General features: G+C 39.8%; 1 long non-coding RNA gene across 1 annotated transcript; it reads right to left on the bottom strand.

The window, feature by feature from the left end:
- Nucleotides 1–17,059: 17,059 nt before the first annotated feature.
- Nucleotides 17,060–20,590, bottom strand: LOC131012799 (uncharacterized). Its single transcript, XR_009097451.1, has 3 exons — nucleotides 20,297–20,590; nucleotides 17,818–17,879; nucleotides 17,060–17,300 (listed from the first exon to the last, which is right to left on the bottom strand). It is a non-coding gene; the product is annotated as an uncharacterized LOC131012799 (long non-coding RNA).
- Between the last annotated feature and the right edge of the window lie 2,978 nt (nucleotides 20,591–23,568).

Below are 23,568 nucleotides of genomic sequence, written 5' to 3'. Positions count from 1 at the left end.
CAAATGTAGGACTGTGGTATCCTACTGATGACAGTTTAGCGCTATCAGGATATTCAGACTCAGACTATGCAGGATCCACAATCGATCGCAAGTCAACTTCCGGCACATGTCAATTTTTAGGCAACAAATTGATATCATGGTTCTCAAAGAAACAAACTTCAGTCGCAATATCAACAACTGAAACAGAATATGTTGCTGGTGGAAGCTGCTGCTTACAATTCCTATGGTTGGCTCAACAACTGAAGGATTACGGCATAGAAGAGAAGAAAGTGCCAATCTACTGTGATAGTGTTGGATTTGTATACTGAAAGCAAGAACGTTTTATGCTTGTATACAATGTTTCCTAAGTTCACTATCTAATCTCCTATCTGATTGTGTTCATGATTGCATATGTATGTTCTTTATCTCTATATAAGTAGATTATATGGTGTGTTGTAGATCACAGAAGACCATATAATTGGAATAACCTTAAGAGATATAATATGATCACAGCCGAAATAACTCTAGGACAAGTTATTGGTTTAGGCTGCAGTATAGATGGAAGTAGTTTGTCTTGGCTACTTGTCTATACTGGTACGTCATTACGTATTGATAGGACCACAGTTTGAGATGTGTTCTTCTATCTGACTTAAGTGAAGAATCAAGATCTCGGTGACTTATAAATCTTAATACTAATAAGTATTCAGATATATATATTAATTCGTATATCACTTTGACTTACTATGGGTGAAAGTTATATGCTAACTCGAGTACTCTGTATCTTGGGTGATAGCGGTTAATATATGATATTTGATTATCTGTATTAGTACCCGTATCTGTATTAGTACCCGTATCCGGTATACTAATACAGATAATCAAATATCATATATTAACCGCTATCACCCAAGATACAGAGTACTCGAGTTAGCATATAACTTTCACCCATAGTAAGTCAAAGTGATATACGAATTAATATATATATCTGAATACTTATTAGTATTAAGATTTATAAGTCACCGAGATCTTGATTCTTCACTTAAGTCAGATAGAAGAACACATCTCAAACTGTGGTCCTATCAATACGTAATGACGTACCAGTATAGACAAGTAGCCAAGACAAACTACTTCCATCTATACTGCAGCCTAAACCAATAACTTGTCCTAGAGTTATTTCGGCTGTGATCATATTATATCTCTTAAGGTTATTCCAATTATATGGTCTTCTGTGATCTACAACACACCATATAATCTACTTATATAGAGATAAAGAACATACATATGCAATCATGAACACAATCAGATAGGAGATTAGATAGTGAACTTAGGAAACATTGTATACAAGCATAAAACGTTCTTGCTTTCAGTATACAAATCCAACAGATAGTTCAAGTGCCATTGCAATTTCTCAGAATCTAGTACATCACACTAGATGCAAACACATAGCCATTCATCATCACTTCATCAAAGATCACATCGAAAATAAGGATATCATCGTCAAAAAGATCAACACGAAGATTCAACGAGCCGACATCCTGACAAAATTTATTCCTGAAGACAGATTCAACGTCCTCTATAGGAGCTTAGGTCTGCTGAATTCTGAAGAGTAAAGTTGATGACATTGTGTCAACTGAAGTCAAGGTTCAACTGAAGCATCTGTTGCACTAACCAAGGGGGAAACTGGAAATATCAGTTTCTTTGACACTCGTGGTATCGACTGACTACGATGATTAATCGACCAGTAAGTAAACCTACTTATCAGTATTTTATGCTTCAATGTGTGACTGTTGTTTTATTAAGATAGTCTTTTCATTTAAAAATAGCCTTATACCGTATTTTCATTTCTTTCGGTGGTATCTCGATTTTGAAGTTACGATGGACTTGATCAAGAAATATGCTCTCAGCTATATGTCTTTATACATATAGTCTGTTCACCTTTTGCTGACTAGGCGTCGGGTGACTCAACCTAAAACACCTCTAGATTGACTTGCAATAGGACAAGGACACTCTAGCATGGTAAGTTGACCCAAAGTCATCTCTCAAAGAAGATTCAACTGGGCTCCTAATTGTATCACAACGAAAGCAGTAAAAATTAAAGTTTGATTATGAAAATTAAACTAATGCTTGTAACTAAAACTCAACTTAAAACTTAAACTTAGAATTAACTAGGCGGAAAAGAACAAAACATAAATTCTCATGCGAAAATAAATCATTAAACCCTAAGCAGAATTAAACGATAAAGTAAAGCTACTACGCTAACAATTTAAATAACTGTAAATAAAAGTGTCTAATCTAATTTGACATAAAAGAAATTGCAAATTGAAAGCTTAACATAATTCATAATGATGCAAAGAAATTAATGTAAATACGAAATACCATAAAACGTCGCGAGGATGAAATCACCGTTGATTTATGCCTAATTGTTCGTATTTTAGGGGGTTTGATTGTGTTAATTAGAGTTAAATATTCTGGATTTTGGTGCGTTTATGAGTGTGTTTCATGCTTTGCAGGATATTTTGATAAAACAGGAGAAAAAAAATCATAGTTTGGAGATTTTGGATTGAAAATGCTTATTTAGGCGCAAAGAGCTGAAAGCCCGCGCCAGAGCAGAGCTTACAAGCCCGCGCCAGAGCAGAACTGACTAAGCTCGCCAGAGCTGAACTTCACATAGTAGAGTACATTTCTAGACCAGAGTATACGTCCAGACCGGAATCAACGATGTTCCAGAGCTGGCAAATTTACGCCAGAGTGACGAAGACTTGCCGAACAAGTTATTTTCGCTGCAATCACCTGTGCGCGCACGAGTCTATTTTAGGAAGAGATTTGCTAGCTGTCATGTTTCCTTTAGCTGATGTTCGGTGGTCTATAAATAGGGGTTCTATGCTTATGTAATAATCATCCTTTTTGCCCTAATCTTTTGTTTCCGCTAGGCAACCAAATGACTTTAGGTTTTTGTTGCTTTCATAGTTCTTAGTTTCGAATTCTGTTCTTAGTTAGTTTATTATAGTTCTTTCAATTCAGTTTTAGTTAGTTCTTCGTTCGAGTTGTAATCAAGTGACAGATTTGCTTCTCGCGAAGATTTCGGTATTTCTTAATTAAGTTTATTTATTTGCTTCGTTATGTTTCTGCTTTGCTTTCAATTATGCAATTTCAATTCTGCAATTTCGTTTTATGCCTAGTTAGCTTAGAAGCTTTAATTTAAAGTTATTTAAATTCTTAGTATAGTTGCGTTTAAATTCCTAGTTACTTTACTTTAATCGCGTTTAATTCTTGCTTAGGGTTTAATACTTTCTTTATGCATAAGTTCTTAAGTTTGTTCTTTTCCGCCTAGGTAATTTTAAGGTTAAGTTTTAAGTTGAGTTTTGCCTAGTTAATCTTTAAGTTCAAGTTTTTAGTTTAGTTTTAAATTACAGGCTTTAGTTTAATTTTATTGCTTTCAATCCAAGTTTACTGCTTTCTTCGTGATACAATTAGAAGCCCTTTAAGATCTTCCTTGAGAGACGACTTTGGGTTAGCTTACACGTTACAATAGATCTTGTCCTATTGCGAGTCAATCTAGCGTAGTGTTTAGGTTGAGTCAAATTTTGGCGCCGTTGCCGGGGAAGGTTTTAGGCTTTTTAATTGTGTTGCTTTTCTTTCCGTTTTTACTTGCTTTATTTAATTTCAGTTTTTCTTGTTTTTGGTTACTCTTTCTCCCTCCGGTGCGTTTAATCTGTGTGTTTAGTGCTGTGTATGCAGGGACGCTGTAGTCTGAAAAGAAATCTGGTGGCTCATCTGGACAACACTCGCACGCGTGACAGAGTAGAAGCCTTCTACTCTGACGCCAGTCTGGATGATCCAGCGCACTCTGACTCTGACCAATCAGAGCAGAACAAAGAAAGAAGGGAGGAAGCGAACTCTGACTCTGACCGATCAGAGCAGAACAAAGAAATGAAGGAAGAAGTAGACTCTGAATCTGACCAATCAGAGCAGAATCCAGAAAAGGAGATGGCGCAGAACGCTCCACAGTACATGGGCGATTTTGCGCTGCCCATAATTGAAGCCACCAGCTCTGCCATTATTCTACCCACTGCCGTCAGAAACTACATATTAAAGCCCAATGATGCCAACATTCTGCCGTTGTACTATGGGTTACCTAATGAGGATGCGCTGAATTTTGTGAGAGATTTTTGTACCCAGGTGCAGACGTTCCCGCTCCTCAACATCACAGAGGATCAATTAAAGTTGAAGTGCTTCCAATACGTGTTAAAGGACAGAGCACAGAGATGGCTGTTGTCTCTGCCACTGAATTCGATCAATAACTGGAATGAAGCTTGCGAGAAGTTTATGCTCAAATTCTATCCAAATCATAAGACGCAGGAACTTCGTGCTCAAATTATGGATTTCATGCAAGGAGCGGATGAGCCTTTTCATGAGGCTTGGGACAGATTTCAGGAGCTTCTACGGCAATGCCCGCAACATCAACTTTCACCAACGATGGTGAGTCAGTTTTTCTACGATGGATTGAGGCAGACTTCCCAATTCATAGTCGATAGCACTGCCGGAGGGAACATAGCCCGAAAAACAACGGAGGAGCTCAATAAAATTTTCCAGACTTTAGCCGAGAGTTCCCAACAAAAGCTGATTCGCGGAAAAAGGGTTGAAGCCAGCGCTGTATCACAGAATAGAGATATGCAAAAACAGTTGGCTGCACTCATGAGGGAAGTACAACAACTTAAGATGAGCAAGATGAAGCCACTATCATTTAAATAAATCTGAGCCCACTAAATTAGAGCCCAATCATTTAAATAAATCTGAGCCCACTAAATTAAATTAGGCCTAAACCCATTTTTCTCTCTCTTACCTAGGGATGGCAACGGGCCGGATCTGGACCGAATCTCATCAATACAAGATCCAGATCCATTTTATTTTATGAGATCCAGATCCGCCCCAGATCCGACGGATCTGAAACTTTCAGATCCAGATCCGTCAGATCCGCGGGGCCACGGGTCTAGATCCATGGATCTAACACAATTTGTCAGGTTGAATCTAACATAATCTGTTGAATCTAACCAAACCAACTTCATGAGCAATTCAGTCAACACCAACTTATTTTCGCTAGCATAATCTGTCGAATATAACAAATAAGTTTTGAATCTAATAAATGGCTTATCTAACAAATGGTTGAATGTAACAAATCTAACAAATTTCATAATTGAAGTCTTAAATGGCTGAATATGTCAAATCTAACAAAATGGCCGAATTTCGAACAAATTTCTGACCTTAGATTCAAATATAAAAAAAATGACTGAATCTGTCAAAATGGCTGGACTCGCGGCAAGCGGTGGAGGTTCTGGACTCACGATGGTGCAGCCTCTGGACTCGCGAACGGTGGAGCCGATTTGGCGTGCGAACCTTCGACGGCGATTCGGCGAGCTGTGTCGCTGAACTGTTATGGCAGCGATCCTCTGGTGGTGAACGGTGGAAATGTTCAGGGCCTTCAGGCGGCCAACTGGAGGGAGGGAGATGGGCTGAGGGCGGCGGGCAGGCGAACTGGAGAGGCGGCGGGCAAGACTGGGGAGGGAGTGAGGGAACACGAGAAGGGAAGTCAGATATGTTGGACAAAGAATTTAGCTAGGGTTTATAAATTAATTTTAATTTGTGTATTATTGTAAATTTTTAATATATTTAATACTATTAATAAAATAAATATAATAAATAAATAATATATATTAAATAAAACGGATCCACGGGTCTGATCTGGGTCAGATCCGGATCTTAAATTTCAAGATCTAGATCCAGATCCGTTTTTAAAATTGAGATCTAGATCCGGATAAAGATCCGCGGGTCCAAAAATATGAGATCCAGATCCGTAAAAATAGATCTGGATCCACGGATCTGGACCGGGTCCAGGATCCATTGCCATCCCTACTCTTGCCCTAGCTTAAATCCTACACATACATCTCCAACACCCACTCCACACTTGCGCAGCCCCCCCTTTCCCCTCTCATTATCTCTCTCGGTCTCCCCCCTCCCCTACCGCCGCCACCGGATGGCAGCCTGTCGCCGGAGGCTGGCGGCTCTGTCCTCCTCTCTCTTCCCCCTTCTTCATATCTCCCTCTCACCCCTCACTTATCGATCTCCCTCTCTGCCCTTATCTCTCGCTCTCTCTGTCCTACTCCTCACCGCGCCTCCCCCTTCTCCGGCGACCCTCGCCGCCCGCCAGCGCCTCCTCCTGGCCGACAGCATCAGCAGCCGCCATCGCCGTCCAGCCACCTCTTCCCTCTGTCCGACTGGAACAACACAGCAGCGGTCGAGACCATAGCGCCGCCGCCCCTGCCTCTCTTTGCCGGCCGCCGTGGCGCATGCAACGCACGACGCCGATTCCCCTCTTCTATGTCCCTATTCCTCTTTCCACCTATTATATTTCTTCTCTGTTACTTTAAATTTGTTGTAAATTAATGAAAATGTTATTCTTTGATTGTTGGGCATTTGATTCTTTTGAAAATTGGGAATTTATAAAGAAAACAGAAATGATTGCATATGAGTATAAACTTACAAAAAAATATTAAAATTACCAGTTGGGAATGGCAGAAAAGGAATAGATGGAGAAGTCAGTTGATGGCTTATGATTTGAAGATGATGGAATGAGGATGATACAATGAGGTTTAAATAGATTGAATTACTTGTGCAGAAAGGATAGAACTTGCTCCTTAAGATTTTGAAAGTAAAATTCGTGGCTGAGAAGATTGTGCTTGGTGCTCAAGAATGAGTCTTCTTCAAGACTAAGTTAAAAGAATTCATCAAGTAAAGATTACATGGCTGGAGATGAACACGTAGCTGTTGCTTCAACAAAATTAGAATCAGTAGAAATTTCGAAACAGTAAATATATAAATGCTAGTGATTTTTCTAAAATGGGATGGGCTCATATTATTTTAGGCCAACGAAAGTAATTAAGGCCCAATATGTATAATTGATCATAAAATTTTATTTGTTAAAGTTATAATTTGTAACTTAAAAGCATTAGGGCACGACTAGACTAACATAACTTTAATAAAATATTTTTTTAAACACTTCATAAATGAAAAGTTCAATAATTTTCAAATAAAAATTACAGAGGAAATAAACGATTTTGGGCTGTGACATTCTTTGTTTCAAGATTCCTCTGGATGTCGAGCTCATTTGCCACGAGATCAGAGAAAAGCTTGTTCGTTGAGAGCTGGTTAAATCCTGGCTTGTTCTGATGAGCAACTGCGTAGATCTGCCAATCTCCTCGCGGAAGTGCTCATAGAATCTTTAGGTTGATCTCTCGTTGAGTGTACTTGTCCTTCGAGATGGATTGAACTTCGTTTAGGATCTGGTTGAATCTGAGTTCCATCTCGTCGACAGATTCATTTTTGAGCATGAGGAAGGAGTCGAATTTTTGACAAGCTATCGATAACTTGTTCTCCTTTATATCCTCTGATCCGATTCACATTCCTTCAAGAATGTCCCACATCTCCTTTACAGTCCTGCACTTGATGATCTTGGTGACGTGCTCGTCTGGAACTGTGCCGGAGATGATGCTTTTGGCGAGGTTGTCGAGCTCATCTTACTTCCTTTCTTCTGTGGCGAAGTCAGCCTTTGATTTGATCTGGACTTCATCAAAGGGATCTCTGGTTGGGTCTAGAGGAACCCTTTTGATCACCTCCGTGATGATGATGGGTCCTTTGGTGATGACTTCCCACATTTGGCAATGTTGGGCGGTGAGGAAGCTTTCAAGTTGAAACTTTCATATGTCGTATTTTTCAATACTAAACATAGGTAGTGATGATACTCTGCTGTGGTTAGTCTCCAACAAAAAGAGAGAACATAATACAACAGATAAGAAAAACAGTAAGCACTTTTTGAAAAAGAAAAGTTTTCGAGACCTTTGAGGAAAATGATCTAGTTCTGTAGAACCTAATCAAAGCAAAATTGTTCTTGCGAACAACCTGCTCTGATACCAATTATTAGGTCCGAAGGGTCTCGAATAGGTGTATGGGAGGGGGGGGGGAATACACCTATGAGCTATTTTTCTCAGTGAAAACAAAACTTCAAATACAAACTTACTCAACCTGTTTACTAAAAAAGAATTTTGTCAAAATAGGGTTGACAACTGATACTGAATACTCTTCAGTAAGGAGTTATCAGTTAAGTCACAGACTTTAACTGATACACGTAAGGCTTCAGTCGAGTTTGATAAACAAAGATATGTTATGAATCTTATTGACTATCAGAAGATAGATCAGTTAGACTGATAACACACGCAGCGAAAAACTTTTGTTTCGTAATAGCCTGTGAAATTAATCACGTTGTCAATCAGTAAAGTTTCTCTTTGCAATTAATCAGTTTTCAGTTTATGAAGGTAAAAGCACAAGTAAGAATATAAGTACTGGGCAAGTGCTTACGGGTGCATAGCAAACCTGAACGTGTGCTTGCGGGTGCACTCAAACCTAAACGACTGAAGATCCTATCTTCAGTACTAACCTTACGAGTTGGATTTCTCACTCCTAGCACACGCTGGGCACTAGGACCTCACGGAGACAGAACACTGGTCTGAACTCCTTTTCGACACAAACACTCAATTAGGTTGATTGAAAAGAGGTTTGAAAACTTGCCAACTAGACCACAAAGAACAAGTTCTTTGCAGTTAGTTTTACCTAGGCTTTGGATATACAATATTTGCCTAAGGTCTAAGAGAATGTATGTAATCAGCAGTGACTGATTTTTGGCTTTGTGATTCTCTTCTTCGATTCAAACTTTGGGAAGGCTTGGTTTTGCTGAGTAACAAATTTGGCAGCGTTTCAGCTTATGTTGTTGAATCGGTGAAGATTGAAGTGATCCTCGAGCGCTATTTATTGGAGACGTCTTGAATAGATCCGTTGGGGGAGATGGTCTTCAAGATTTCTTCCGTTAGAGAGTAATTTGAACTTGGGCTGAGGCTTCAATCTTCGAGGTTCCTTGTTTGGTGAGAACGGCTACTTTGAAGAGCAGGAGATGCGACATCTCTGAAAAGGTAATCACCGAAAAAGAATAGCTATTGCAGAGAAATGACGATTCTGAAATCTCTGCATTTAATGCGGCTGTACTTTTGGAGTGCGTGGCTTCCTTTGAACGTTAGAGGTTCAGTCCGAGGAAGAATGTTTAACTGATACTTGACTTTAGTATCAGTCCGCTGAATCCACGTGGCACGCATTAAGTAATCAGTCGAAACTGATCCTTCGACTAATAAGTCAAATATTAGTATTTGACTTTGTATTAATCGTTACATTAGTTGGCATCTTCAGTCTTCAGTCTTTTGTCCTTCGTTTTTCAGTCTTCAGTCTTCAGAACAACAACTAAACTAGAGAAAGAACTCTAACACTTGAGTTCGAGCAGTTCTAATCTATTACAATTGAAACCTATTGATTTTGGTATCATCAAAACTAGGATTATGATATTCCATTAAGTTCCCAACAAATTTGATATTTTTAAAGTTTGATTAATGATTCATGCATGTTTGTAAATTTTCAAAACGTTTAGTTTACTTAAAATTGGGACTTTTTAATCCATGTGTTAATTGATTAAATTGACTAAGTATAATTGCTATTAAGCATGCTATAAATGATTATTAATGATCAACTTGGTTAATTATTGCTTATATGTGAATTTGCTTGAGTTTAGTTTACTAGGATTTGGGTATTCTTGGATTATGAAATCAATGTTTAAAGTAATGATGTCTATATGCTAATTAAATTAGACTTTATTAAGGACTATGGCGTGATTAAATTGTGAATTATCAATGAAATGTGAATTTTTCCCGAGTTTAGTTTGCGCGTTTGTATGAGGTCTCTCATATGTGGTGAGTTATGTGTTGAATATGAACATAAATGGCTATGTGATGATTAATTGAGCTTATATATGCGATATGAGATGAAACGAACCATTCCCTAAGTTTTTATGAGAGGACCGAAAAATTATTATAAAAAGGGAAAGCCGATTGTTGATTTTTCTTGAGACGTATGATCATATATTTGTATTCTTGTGTACCATGTGAGCTTAAATTGAATTTTTTAGAATTTTTCAACGAAGGAACCTTGAGTTTAGTTTGTCAAGAATGCTATTAATTGAGATTACTTGTGTATGTGATTTATTTTTCAATGATTGGTTTGAGAATATTTTTTAATATGCTCTTAGCTTTCAAAATAAAATTTTTGGGAATTTTTCCCCAACTGTAAATGATTTTCCAATTTTCATAAAAAGTTTTCAAGTAAGATTGCTAAGGTGTGAACAAACTTGATTAATTCTTCTATGTGCTAATGTGAGAATATATGACTTGTGTGTATGCATATCTGTTGCCCGCTTTGTAAGGCTGCTGGCGAGGACATTGATCATCTTTTCTGGGATTGCCAGTTTGCTAGGCAGGTTTGGAGCTATATTTTTGCTTGGTTCCATGTTGATGGCACCTCGAATTTGGATGTGGGGAGTTTTATCATCTGGGCGATGCAGATTCAGGCCAGTCGGCAGGTGACGAACCTTTGGCGTGTCAGGGTCATGACTACTATCTGGAGCATCTGGAATCTTAGGAATAGAGTAGTCTTTGATGATGCTTCTTTTTCTGCGGTGAACTTGACGGTCCAAATCAAGGCCCTCATCCTGGAGGCCTCCCGTTTTAGCCTTGGGGAGATGATGAATTCTGTTGAGGAGCTTCTTGTTCTTCATGGCCTTGGGATTCCTGGCAACCCTCGCCGATCCATTTCTTATGTTTATGTGTTCTGGATCCCCCCTCCGCATCCCTGGCATAAGATCAATATTGATGGTTCGATTCATGGTTCTCCTCCTTGTATTCATGCTGGCGGCATAGTTCGTGGCAACGGATCGGTGATGGGGTGTTTTCACTTCTCTAGTGGTCGTGGTTGGGCTTTTGAGGTTGAGCTCTTTGCTCTTATTATTGCTTTGGAACAGGTCGTCTCTCACGGTTGGGATTTCATCTGGATTAAGACGGATTGCACTTACATTGTGGAGCTATTTTGATCTCGATCTACCACTGTCCCTTGGCGTTTCTTGAGCAGATGGAAGTAGACATTGCAAGACATTGCGGGGTTACATATTACGATCTCCCATATCTATCGTGATGGGAATCGAGTTGCTGATTTCCTGGCTTCCTCGGTGTCAGATGAGGGTTTCTGGCATTTTAGTATTCCCGCTATCACGCAGCTGGTTCGGGATGACAAGCGTGGTTTGCCTTATGTTCGGATCGTTTCTTAGGTGATTTTGTTGTGATGAGGCGTTCCTTGAAGGATGTAGCCCCACGTGGATCATTTCTCGAATATCATAATTCACCATACAACGATTAATTCGTAACATGCTCCTATGAATTTAAGTGCTGCACATTGGAGTTAGAATCACTTACTTGTGAATTGGATGCAGAGGCTGTTGACAGCTGAATCGAATGACTCCAGTTATGACCTTCTAAACTGTATCCCGCTCAATTCTCAACGTTGGATGGACAACGAACTATGAGAACTCCCATAGAGAATTCGACCACCTACACAAACCGCCCCCCCTATGCACTATCTAAAACCCTATTTTTTGTGTGTCGTATTCTGAGAGCAGATATCTGTATTTAAAGACAAAACACAGACCTAGGGCCCCTAGAACTGTAGTGGGCGAATTTTACTCCTACTGGGCTAAGGAGACTTTGGGCCAGTCCAGGGATCAGATACAAGGAATAAAGATGGGCCTCTAATGAATTAATTCTTATAATCAGCCCAGATCATAATTAATTCATAAGTATTAATTCATTCCACTAGAGAATCAATACTGACTTACCCCTTTATTACCGATGATGAGTCGGGGCTTGTATTTAGACTTATTAAATCTCTATTTTTAAAATATCCGACATCCATTAATTAATTAAAGCTCTGACAGCTATATTAATTAATCTCTTTGTTATCCTTAAGTAGTACCACTCAAAACTTATTATTGCGCCTGGACTTAATCAACCTGCAGGGTTTAACGCAATGAACCTCTTGAGCTTCTTAAGGGGATGTCATTATCCTATACCGGATACGGGTATTAATATAGATAACCAAATATTATATATTAACCGCTATCACCCAAGATACAGAGTACTCAAGTTAATATATGACTCTCACCCATAGTAAATCAAAGTGATACACGAATCAACATATATATATATATATCTGAAATCTTATTAGTATTAAGATTTTATTAAGTCACCGAGATCTTGATTCTTCACTTATGTCAGATAGAAGAATACATCTCACTGTGATCCTATCAATACGTTATGATGTACCAGTATAGACAAATAGTCAAGACAAACTATTTCCATCTATGCTGCAGCCTAGACCAATGACTCGTCCTAGAGTCATCTCGGCTGTGGTCTATTTATATCTCTTAAGTTTATTCCAATTATATGACCTTCTGTGATCCGTTAATCACCATATAATCTACTTATATAGAGATAAAGGACATACATATGCAATCATGAACACAATCAGATAGGAGATAAAATAGTGAACACAAGAATCATTGTATACAAGGGAATGTTTTCTCTCCTTTCACTTTTTACCCTGTGTTTGTTTGTTTTTTCTTGGCTGGGTGGGGGTTTGGAGCGTGTGGCCCCTCTTCCTTGATTATTGCTGGTTGTTAATTGCTTCACTCTCGCTGAGGTTGGGACATTGGATGTTTCAGGTTTGTTGCTTGGTTTGGGTTGTCGCCCATGTCCTTTCTGTTTGCTGCCTAGGTGGTGTCTTTTGTCTTTGGCCTTGGATGCAACACCTTGGTGAGCCATTCATGATGCGATTTGTCCAGTTGATGTTATGGGGAGTTTTTTCATTGCATGGCCTAATTTCTCTCTCTCGTCTGTTCGGTTTGGTTGTTCTTTATGCTTGGATGGTTCTGGGTCTCTGCTCCTCTGATGTTTGCTTGATCATCATGAGCATGGGAACCACGCGGGAAGATTTCGGTTTCCCACCGAAAGTTTTCCTCCCGTGAAGATTGGCCTTTGGATGATGTGTTTTTCAATGGCTCTGGGTCTCTGCCCCTCTGATGTTTCGAGCGCTTACCATGGGCATGAGAAACCACACGGGAATACTTCGACTCACGATTGTTCTTCTCCTGTGAAGATTGACCTATCTATTGACGTTTTACTTTGCCATGTTTTGGCTCTTTGGTTTGAGATTGATTGTAAGGGTACATGCTTTAAAAATTTCCCTCATAACGGGAAATTGGGTCTGAGCAGATTGAATTGTATTAGTTTGGTGTTGGATCTCAAGGTCTTAGCCTTAAGCATCTCTTGGATCGATTTTCTAGATGGGACAAGGCTTGACAAGTGTTTGGTTCGGTTGTTGTCTCACCTTTGTCCTGCCTCAGCTTTTGTGAATGCTGTTTGACTCCTGGCTCTTGGTTGCTTGTGGGGGTCTCTCTCTCCTTTGGTTGTTTCTGGGTGTGTGTTTGTCTTTTTTATTTTCTGTGTTTCCTATTTTTCTCTTGGTTTGTTCTTTTCGGTTGCAGGTAGCCGCTTGCTCTGGGCTAGTGTTTGTGTTCTGGGCGGCATCTTGGGGATCTTTGTTCGTTGTTGGTGTTTCTGGCTCCTACTTCTTTGGAGTTTGTTTTGGCCTCAGTGTGGCTTGGGCGTCTATTGCTTGACGTTTCCTTTTTTCAGCTTGTCTGGTAGTTCGGCTGTTGGTTTCTTCAGTATTTTTCGATCTTGGATTCTTGTTTCGGGTTTTGGGAGCCAGTTATCCTAGGGGCAATGGTTCAGCCAGAGCCTTTGAGGATGACTCCCCACCCCTTCCTGCTTCGGTTTGTCTTGTTGTTTTCTATTTTTTCATTTTCATTTTCATTTTTGTTTGAGTCCTCTTTTTACGGCTCTTCCCTTAGTCTGCTCTTGTGCTTTCAAGGGTATCAAATTTTTCTTTTTTCAATAAAATTTCTATTTCAGCAGTGTATGCATATCTGTGTGTTTGTTTGTCGATGTAGTCTAGTTCTATGTGAGTATCGAGTCGAGAGTAAGATAACGGTTACTTAGGAAGAGTTTCGATATGTGATTGAGATAGATGGAGTGTAGTGTTGAGGAGTGATGGTATAGCACTAAGATAGGAATGATACTCTTAGTCATGAAGTATCTGACTAATTTCTTTTATTCTTATCATGAACTACTCCGATGTGACGATATCTGAAGAATACGAGCAGAGGACGGAAGTGAGTTGACACACACCCGTCGTGCGGTGCGGACAAAATACTTGTGTATGCCTAGTACAGACAATACACGCTCCTACGTCTCACAACAAGAACTTAGTCTTAGTGGTAAGTGTAAGGTCGAATCCCGCAGGGAGTGATGAACCACTTTGTTCTCCAACGACAAACTGAGGTGTCACAATTCTCAATCTGTGTATACTCTGCACAAGAAATAAACAAGATCAATAATAACAAAGGGGTGAGGTTATTCGGTTAGGTCATAACTGTTGTTAACATTCGTTTCGGTCATAGGCAAACTGATGATCCGTCCATGATCCATATAAACCCAAGGCGTGGCCCAAAGACATTGGGGCGTTTCAAGGGGTTATACTTCACATATAGGATGGTTGATCCCATTGTGGTCACTTGGTCCGAAGGTCACACATTCCCCGGTCACAAGGCAGTGCTTCACTTCTCCTTAGATGGTAGTCATACCCGTTACTCACCAAGTATGGCCCTCACCAACCTTCTCTCCCGAGGTCCCCAACTCCGCGCTTTGAGTGACACATGCCTCCTGGACACAACCATTTCCGGCTTTGTCAGCCGACCAGTCATAGACATGCTACGGCGCCGAGATTGCTTTCCTCGTTTGATAACCATGGCTTGATACCTCGTCACAGTTGATGGATAGTCTCTAGAGAAGCCCAAGACTGAGGAAGGACAGTGTATCCCATCAATCCTTTCCCCACCTTCTGGATCTACAACGCCTTTTGTTGACGCTGCTCAGCTACTCGGTCTTGGGTATACCGATTATTGTACCTTGGTACACCCTGGCCTTTGCTTGACACGAACAGCGTTTTACCGAACGGAGATCACCCGTTAGGCCCCTACTGCCCATGGTTTCGAACAGATCCTTCCGGAACTACGAGATTCAACCGAAAGAACATGTTAACAACAATTATTTCCACCCCTAAAACCTCACCTAAAGAATTACTCACACATAGCAGAATTCATAAATGCAAAATAGATTAAACACATGATGGAACAAAAGGGAATACTTGAATAGATAAATAATACCTAGGCTTCAAGCCTTCGATCTTGTTCAAATGCAACACACAACGGAAATAGAGAAATAGTACTGAAACGTAAATTGTTTTGGATGCCACACACGGCGAATTAAAGTATTAGCTAAAGTAAAATAGGAGTTCAAAAGTGCCAAGAGCTTGTGCACGCTGCACATCATTAGTCTTTTATACTGCCGAATGGTCGAGGTCTAACCCTAGCTGTGCCAGCTCCAAATCTTCGCCGGGATCTTCTTTCCTTTTTTAGCTCAATCTTTGATTGATCCGATTGAAGATGGCTTCCAGCTGCAAGTTTAGTCAACCTTTCCCATTCTTCCGATCCTTCCAGTTTCTTCCTCCATCTTCCATTTGCTTCTTCGAAATCTCCGAGATTGACTTTCCTTTCGTGGCTCTGGCTGTCTGCTTCTCATGGTAACGATCAGACGGATTGCTCTCTTCGGTGTGGTTCATACAAGGTGGGTTGCTCCAGGTTCCCATGCCCCAAGTTAAACTGGGGAGGTACTTGATGGCCGAAGCTCCATGCTGGCAAACATGACTTAGCAATCTGGGCTCGGTAATGCCCATTCTGACCGCATTTCCTTCGTTTCCGCTCCACTGACCTTCCTTCCTCCACAACTCTGTTTTTCCCCTGGACAGACCTGTACTGACACAAATAAAGAGAAAAATAGGGCCAAATGGCCCAAAAGTCGAAGACGCATCACACCTACACACTTAAAGCATACTTGCCCTCAAGTATGTAGGTGGATTCACAGAAGACACGGACGAAAAAGGTTGAAAGAAAAGAAATAAAACTAAGAGACACGAAACTTGCATAGATTTCAGGATCAGATCATACCAACATGCATCATTCAGTTCAGTCAGACCACAAACCAGAGTAATGATCATGCATAAAGTGTGATGGTAGTCTCTCTTCTCGCTCAAGTACCGGGCTAAGTGTATACACTCATATTTTGCTGTGCCAGTTCTTCTAAGAATTTGATTGAAGACTACAAGTTAAGCACACTAGCATGACTCATCAGAGGGTCTTTGTTGGGTTGTAATGGGGTATACGGAGCTACGGTGAGGTAAATATGGTCCAGTGGCTAATTTCAGTATCACCCTTACTCATTATACACGTTCAGTACAGCTACAACCAACCCTTTATTCCCCCGCTTTCAATGGGGTTCATCTTTTCTTTGATTTTTTTGTGGGCAATCATTTTCATTCATCAAATAATTTTTTTTTTGTGCCCAGATTTTATTTCTTTCCTATAATTCCTTGTTCACCATTTTATTCACTTCATAAATTCTTTCTCCTAGATATAGCAATAGCAAGGCTCGAGAAAGAATGAATTCGGCTCAAATTGGCATACAAGGGATTCTTTTCACATTAAACAACAAAGAAGAATCTGGGGCCCTAAATCAAAGAATCGTGCCCAAATCACACAAGTCATGTACTAGCAAAATAAGTCCTCAAACAAAGTCTAGATTTCCTAGTCACAACAAATTCTCACCAGAAACATGCATTTTTTTTTCAATTTGGCCCTGATCTCACCGGTGGGGTACTCTCAGTAACCTCACAACTACCATCATGCATTTCATACTCAATCCACCAATTCATACCAAGGCCTGTCGCAGCCCGAAATCCCGACGCTAGTAATAGCGGGGTACGAGTATCGATACGACTATTTTTAAAGAATAAAAGATAAGAAGAACTAGGTGAACGTCATGCGGAAGCTCACATCAAAGCATGCTAAGGAAAATCTTCATAAAATTAGCCCAAGGGTAAAAACATCAACATTGTCATAACTTTTTAATTATCAGGAATTTCACGAACAAAAGCAAAACGGGTATAGCTCATTTTTCGTAAGGAAGCATAATATGCAGAGTATCGCAGCAAAAGGCGAACCGATTATATATATGAAGACACATAACCGTGAGAGTATTGCTTGATTTCAAAAGAAAACTAAGTATCTCACACATCAAGATTCTATTATCATAAAGGCAAATAGAAATTCAAAATACATCGATTGAAACTCTCCCCCACCAGCACCAGACCAATCTCGCTCCCTGCTTAGCCTGCACATTTAGAAATATATGCAGGGCGTGAGTACATAATACTCAGTGGGCAAAAGCCGAAAAACAAGAAAAGTGCTCTTAGAGCTATAAGTTTGAAACTTGCCACATCTCAGCAATACACAGGAATAAGGTTAGCGTAAATGAATCTGTGCATGCAGTTTTCATAATCAAGATATCATAAATAAACGATAGCGCTATCAAAGTACTCATCATGCATATACCACATCTACAACTCATCATTATCAAGGTACTGAGAAGTAGGCCTCCCTCTCAAGTACCGTGACCGGCCGACCCGAAGACGGCTCGCAGTCACCTCTGTGCACAAAATCCCGCTTGTGGCAGGACCGAATTCGTCTCATCTCATCAGTAGAGGGTAACACACAAGCTCAACATCAAAAATTGGCAAGTCAAACAGTTCTCAAACATCATTTATCTCAAAGCATTTGATAAACTCATAACATCATCAAATCATTTTAGAAAGCTCATACGATATACGTATACTCAAAATATTGCCCACCTGAAGTCCTTCGCTAATCCTGGAAAGAAATCAGGCAACTTACTTCTTTGTCTCGCTCGGGCCTTCATATGTCATCATCACATCGTCATCGTCATCGAAGGTTCATGTGATAAAACAAACCTTATGTAGAAACTCAATTTCTAAGTCCAATCTCATCTTAACTATAACTCCTCACTCAACGTCTATTTATCCATTAAAACTCAATCCCTAGGTATACTCGGCTTCTAAGGATTCACACGTCCTATTATCGACTTAACTCACAACTCGGCTCAAACTCATAGCAATCAAGCACATAAAAAAGTATAAACACTTAAGCATATGAAAAACACACATAGACAAGTCAAAAACGAACTTCACTCTGCACTGACTCAACTTTAAAACCTCACCAGACTCTGTACAGAACTCTCCTGGGGTCACAACATATACCAAAATAAACCTCTTTTAGTCTAGTTTCATTTGAAAAAAAGTAGGATCAAAAACTCCAAGTATTTTAGGAGATATGACTGTTTTACTACAGTCTACCATATTCGGCAGTTTTTAGCAACCGAAAAGTTTGATTTTTGAAAAATCGTAAACGTTGTCAAAAAGGTCTGAAATTTGGTGGGTACTTATCTAAGACACTCAGGTCTCAACCATAAAAATTTGGATTCCAGAACACTAAGGAAAGCTACTGGAAAAGGTGACTCTATTAGCTACTCATCGAACAATTCGGTAGAACGTAGCAGTTTTAGTTTTACATTTTATAAAAATAGTAAACGAAGTCCAAAAGACTTAAACTTTTACCGGTATGCTCAAAACTCTCAAATATACTTACCATAAAATTTTCATGGTGTTTGGGTGATGAGGACTGTAATTCCCATTAGCGCTGTGCTTAGCAATCTAAGCCTATTTTACCTTATTATTACTATTGTTATTATTATTACAGAAACTAACAGCGCAGGTACGATCGGATATCTTGGATAAAAGAGTAAGAAATCCACCTAAGTAGATGGAGTGAAGAATGATTGCACACAGAAACCTTCCCACGCAGCCAAGGTGCCTTCCTGCGCAGCCAAGTAGCTTTCCCGTGCAGCCGCGCAGCCAAACCAGAGCAGCGCAGCAGAGCTGCGCAGCCAGAGCAGAACAGCGCAGCAGAGCTGCACAGCCAGACCAGAGCAGCGCAGACCAGAGCAGAGCAGCGCAGACCAAAGCAGCGCGGCAGCGCTGTGCAGTCAGAGCAGCTAATAATAATAATAATAGTAATAATAAGGTAAAATAGGCTTAGATTGCTAAGCACAGCGTTGATGGGAATTACAGTCCTCATCATTGGGTATCAAAAACCCCTCGAAAACAGTAGGTCAGTGCGTCATGAAAAACGACTCCGAATCACACACACAAGCAAACATGCTCAACTCAACATTTCATCAAGGCAAACTCATCAAAGCTCATTTTAAGCACTTATAACACTCAAAAACATTCAAGTACAACATAATACTCATAATACTCAATCTCGACTCTTTTCTTTCATCATAAACTCAAATCTCATGAAAAACGTTTCAACGAACGCATCAAACAAATTCTCTTTCATTTTCATGCTCGAATTTACTCAAATACTCAAACATGATCTTTTACATCATATAACTCATTATACCCATATTTATTCTCTTTATATCATGTAAACTAGATTTTAATGAAAATCCATGTATCAACATAAAACTCTTAACAAAACATGACAAAAATTCACATAATGGTCATAGAGCAATTTAGACCTCATTTTACCAAGCATCAAACTCACTTCATATAAGAACTCAAAACTCATACAAACTAAACTAAGTCAAAATTTTATTTAGCTTACAATAGACTTAATCAAAGATACAAAGACACTACTATCATGCTTAAAAACATATATCTTAAGCCAAAATCACTTAATAACACATAGACCAAAAAGTCCTAATTTTTACTAAACTAAACTCTTTGAAAATTTATAAACACATATGAATCTTTAACCCATTCATAGATCTATCATTTTTAACCAATTAATCTCACATATAAACCATCAATTCACACATTAGAGCATAGATACACATATCCCTAATTTTATTAAACTAACTCACATCCAACTCATCAATTGACATCATATACTCAAATTACTCCATCAATCATCATCATATACCTCTCATAGACTCAACTACATCATCAATTCATCATTTAAATCATTGACTCAAAAGTTCCTATTTTTGGGTGAACTAAATTCCATCGAAGTTTCACATCTCAAGGCACATACTTCTCAACACAAATCAATCATCAACACACATCATGTAAATCTCATTTTTCACCCCAAATCAAGAAAAGAAAAAGAAAATTTTTTGAAGGGGTGAAGACCCATTTTTTTCGAAAATTTAGTAAATAGGGAGGGGGTGATTTTCTTGCTTCAATCTTTCAAGAATACACACACACAACATCCTTCAAGCAAGATTTATGGAAAAACATGGTCACTCACCCAAATTTCTTACCAAAGTTCACACTTTCTCACTCTAACTTTGGAGCTCTTCTTCAAGGATTCTCTTGATTATAAGTGGCTAGAATGTGTTTATGGAATAATTTAGAGTGGATTGAGGTGTTTGGTAATATTTTTGGAAGCTCCGAAGGTTTTCTTTAATGGAGGAAAATGGAGGAAATGAGAGATGAGGGAGATGAGTGTGTTGGGCGAAAATGATGAGTGAGGGAGAGAGGTGGAGTGGCCGAAAATTGTGAAGTGAGGGAGAGAGAATTTACTTTGTAAGATTTAAATTGATCTTGTGAATCTTAAGGGAGATTTGAAGATCTTATGAAATATTTTGTGATCTTAGGGAATATATGCAATTAATGCATTGATCTCTCTCACTCTAATCTCTACACTTCTCTCTCTAATCTCTACACTCTCAATCTCTACTCTCTCTCAATAAACACACTCTCAATCTCTACTCTCTCAATCTCCACACTTGGCAATTTGTGGCATTTAATCATGTGGTAGAGAAATTAAAATAAAGTGTGAGAATGGTGATTAAATAAAAATCACAATAACTATGGAAATGTTACTCATTAATAAGGTACCATAGTATAATTATTCATGTGACCAAAAATAATAATTATAGCACTAATATTAGTGCACTCACTCAATTATAATATTCCCCTTCGTAGGAAAAATCATTTAAAAAAAATTATGCTTGGAAAAATTTTCATAAACCGGCATCATTCGATTTCTCGATAAAAATAAACCACACTTGCTTTGGAAACTTGATCAAAATTCCAAATGCTAAAGTCTCAAATAAAAATCATAATAACTTGGTCATAATGACACACGTCACCAAAATCACATAATCAATCAGTCACGTAACTTCACATAATGTCACATCAAAGCAGTCGACAAACACAAACAAACTAGACGTCTCTCTGACCGACTCTTTTCATCAAGGTTCTCACTCTTTCTTCCTCGACTCTATGTCAACTCATTATTCCTATTTTCTTAATAGGTCAGTCAATCTCTGATAACTCGGTATCTGATAAATCTATTCCCGGCAGTCGAAAATACAATAAAATCTCAACTCAATTCAATCAGCATCTCTAGCTCAACTCATTTCTCGAATCTCATCATTCTAACTCCATCATTGGTTTATTCACTCGTATCTCTAATTAAAAGACAATCTGTCTTATCTGGTCATAAAAAAAAAAGTAGTCTCGCATCTCGACATCTCAGTACTCTCAATAGTGTTAAGACACTATCTCACAATATAAGGAAAAGTACGGGGTGTTACAAGACCGAAATCAGCATGCACAATCTTTCACCATCAAACAATGCAAGTAGACTTGACTGAAACACAGATTAAACAGACGCTAAAACAAAAAAAGCAAAAGACAAAATAAAACCTAATCTACGAGTTCAGGGGAAAAGAACTTAGTTGTTTTGGTCGGAGGACCTCGCCTCCGCATCCAGCCGGTCCATGATTGCTTTGAAACCAGCATCCATAGCCTTCCTCAGGGTTGTGATCTCCGCGCTCAGCATCAGCAGCTCGTCTTTCACTTCCTTCATCTCTGCTAACAACATCACGCTCTCGCTGCTGACAAGGCGGGGTGCATCTTGCTCTAGTGGCCTCCTCGGTTCTGGCCCAGCTGCTGCTCCCTCAGGATACACCAAACGGTATCTCCCGTCTTCGTCTGCCTCGACCACCCTCCATCGCACGAACCTGCCTAAGTCCAGAAGGCGACTTTCGGCCAGAGCTGCGTCGTCCGGGCTCTCTGTGTCGAACTTAATGAGCTTTTCTGCCAAAATGGTCACCAGTGGGCAGAGTGAAAGGAACTTGTTGGTATGGGTTACCCCATACTGAAACTGAAGCGCCACGGTGAACCCGAAGTTCACCTTTTTCCTCTCCATCATGCACCACAACAGGAAGACTTCCTGTTGGGTGACCACATTGGAACCTTCCAGCCGGCCGTAGATGTTGTAGGCCAGCCACCTGTGGCAGATCTGCAAGGCGGGGTCCGAATGTGGTGAAGTTCGTGTGTAGCGGTTATGGAGATTTAAGGTTTTTGGGAGAAGTGGGGGTAGTGGTTATGGCAGATTTTTGAATTAAGGAAAGAATAATCTCCCCAAAATTTGAAATTCAAATTTTCCTTCGGAAACCCAAACGTTTCCATCACATCATGTCAGTCTGCTGCATCCGCCTTTCTGACGTCATCCTTCCCCGGTTAGCCCTCTTCTGCTTGCAAAACTCCAAATCCTCCACCTACACACTTTGCAATGCAAAGTGGGTTTGAAATCACCACTGGGCCTCCGCCTTTATGCTTTCTCCGGCCCATTTCTCTTGCAAGTTAGTGCATCCAAACAAAACAAAACAACTTAAAAGAAAAGAAAATTCGGTATAGACCATACCGAAGTAACCACACTGGGTTGCCTCCCAGCAAGCGCTCTTATTTCCCGTCTTGAGCTCGACCTTCCTTCACTCTTTACTCGTATTCAGGGTCGAGAAGGTGGCATTCCTCCTTCTCCTTTTCTACTTCAGCCAGCTCATGATAGGGCTTTAGGCGATGCCCATTCACCACAAACGTATCAACTCCATTGTGATCATATACTTCAATGCTTCCGTTTGAAAAAATTTCTTTGATCACGAATGGTCTTGACCACTTTGAACGAAGCTTCCCAGCCATCATCTTGAAGCGTGAATTGAAAAGTAGGACTTTTTGTCCCACCAAGAATTCCTTCTTCCTGAGCTTGGCATCATGGATCCTTCTGGTTCGCTCTTTATAGAGCACCGCATTGTCGTAAGCCTCCAACCGAAGCTCTTCCAACTCACTCAGCTGCAACTTTCTTGCCTCTCCTGCTAGGGTCATACTGAGGTTAATTTGCTTGATTGCCCAGTACGCCTTATGTTCGATCTCCACAGGCAAATGACATCTTTTCCCATAAAGCAAGCGGAATGAGGACATTCCAATGGGTGTTTTGAAAGCGGTTCTGTATGCCCACAACGCATCTCCCAAGTGGTTACTCAAGTCCTTGCGGTTGGGGTGTACCACCTTCTCCAGGATGCTCTTTATCTCTCTATTGGAAATTTCGGCTTGGCCATTTGCTTGGGGGTGATATGCAGTGGTGACCTTGTGTGTCACCCCCATCTTCTTGGTTAATGCTCTGATAGTGGCATTACAGAAATGAGACCCCTGATCACTGATTAGAATTTTGGGTATACCATACCTCCCGAATACTTGTTCCTTCAGGAAACTTGCCACGGTATGAGCATC

The sequence above is a fragment of the Salvia miltiorrhiza genome, chromosome 2 (assembly GCF_028751815.1).
Source record: "Salvia miltiorrhiza cultivar Shanhuang (shh) chromosome 2, IMPLAD_Smil_shh, whole genome shotgun sequence".
NCBI lineage: Eukaryota > Viridiplantae > Streptophyta > Magnoliopsida > Lamiales > Lamiaceae > Salvia > Salvia miltiorrhiza.
This window is presented reverse-complemented; position numbering and strand designations above follow the sequence as displayed.